Raw genomic sequence first — 1,894 nt, 5'->3', positions numbered from 1 at the left:
CCAAAGGGATATATGCACCCCGATGTTTACAACAGCATTATTTACAATAGCCAAGATATGGAAGCAGTGTAAGTGTCCATCGACAGAAGAATGGATGAAGAAAACATAATACACACACACACACACACACACACACACACACACACACACACAATGGAATATTACTCTCCATGAAAAGAATGAAATCCTGCTATTTGCAACGACATGGATGGAGCTAGAGAGTACAATGCTAAGTGAAATAAGTCAGTCAGAGAAAGACAAATACCATGATTTCAGTCATATGTGGATTTGAAGAAACAAACCAAAGGAAACAAACGAGAGACACACATATGCATACCAAGAAACAGTCTTTTTCTAAAATTTTTAATGTTTATTTGTTTTTGAAAGAGAGAGACAGAGACAGAGCCCAAGTGGGGGAGGTGCAGAGAGAGAGGAAGACACAGAATCTGAAGCAAGTTCTGAGCTATGAACTGTCAGCACAGAGCCCTATGCAGGGCTTGAACCCACAAACCGTGAGATCATGACCTGAGCCGAAGTTGGAAGCTTAACCAACTGAGCCACCCAGTCTTTTTTTTAATGTTTATTTTATTTTGAGAGAGATGGCGGGGGCGTGCACAAGTGGGGAAGGGGCAGAGAGAGAGAGAGAATTCCAAGCTGTCTTCCTACTGTCGGCGCAGAGCCCTCCCTGGAGCTCAAACTCATGAGCCGTGAGATCATGATCTGAGCCAAAATCAATAGCCAGACTCTTAACCGACTGACCCACCCAGGTGCTCTGAAATACTCTTAACTATAGAGAACAAGCTGGTGGTTACCAGAGGGGAGGGGAGTGGGGGATGGGCAAAATAGGTGAAGGGATTAAAGGGTACACTTATCATGATGAAAAAATAAAATAATATTTTAAAAAGAACAGATTTTTTCAGCAGGTGCTTTTGAGCCCTGAAACATACAATTTCTACCGAGGCACAGTTTCACTCAAATAAAGCATAATGACCAACATTTATAATTGTCTAACATCAGACATAAATTAGTCCATGAGTTTCCTATCACTGGAATAGACCACATTAATGTCCGTGACACTTGCCAAGATAGCTATGGCGAGGGTTCTTTCATCAGATAAGAGGGTTGCATCACATGGCCTCAAAAATCCCTCCTATATTTATGATAAATATAAGGTAGACTAAGAGCTCTTTAAGATGTCTTGCCCCCATAATATTCCCAACACCTAGCACAGTACTTGGTATTTAACAGGTACCTGGTAAACATTTGTTAAATAAATGATTGGTGGTTCTTTGATTCTTGGGCCTATGATTCTGTTATTGGTGTCTGAAGCTTATTACAGCACTTACCACACTGTGTTGGAGTTATTTTATCTGTTATCCGGAGTCATTTCTGACCTCCCTAAGGACTAGGGCTCCTTTTTTTAACCTTTACGAAGCAGGACTGCACATAACAGAAAGCAAATACTAAGTGAATGTTTGTTGGGAGGAGGGAGGACACCACAGGAGCAAATGAATAAATTCTTTGATCCACAATTTTATGACTTATGAACATATCAACTGCACACCTCTTGTCAGAGATTCACCTTTAAAAAAAAAAAAATCTAGACGTAAGTGATAAAGACCCATAACAAAATGGCAGAAGGGATTCTAGGGAGAAAATGGACCGTGGTAAGAATTGCTAACATTCCAGACGGGACATTTTTGTCTTAAAAAAAGTCAGGTTAGAGCAGAAAGCTACTAGGTTCACATCCACTTGCTAAGTGCTGAGAGGTGACGATTCAAACTTTCCAGAACTTATCGTCTAGATTAGTGGTCAGCAGACTTTTTTTGTAAAGGGCCAGATAGTAAATATTTTCAGCTTTGCAGGCCACGCGCCCCCCCCCCCCCCATAACTA

This window comes from Puma concolor, chromosome D1 (assembly GCF_028749965.1).
Source record: "Puma concolor isolate L17-30 chromosome D1, mPumCon1.1.hap2, whole genome shotgun sequence".
Classification (NCBI taxonomy): Eukaryota; Metazoa; Chordata; class Mammalia; order Carnivora; family Felidae; genus Puma; species Puma concolor.
This window is presented reverse-complemented; position numbering follows the sequence as displayed.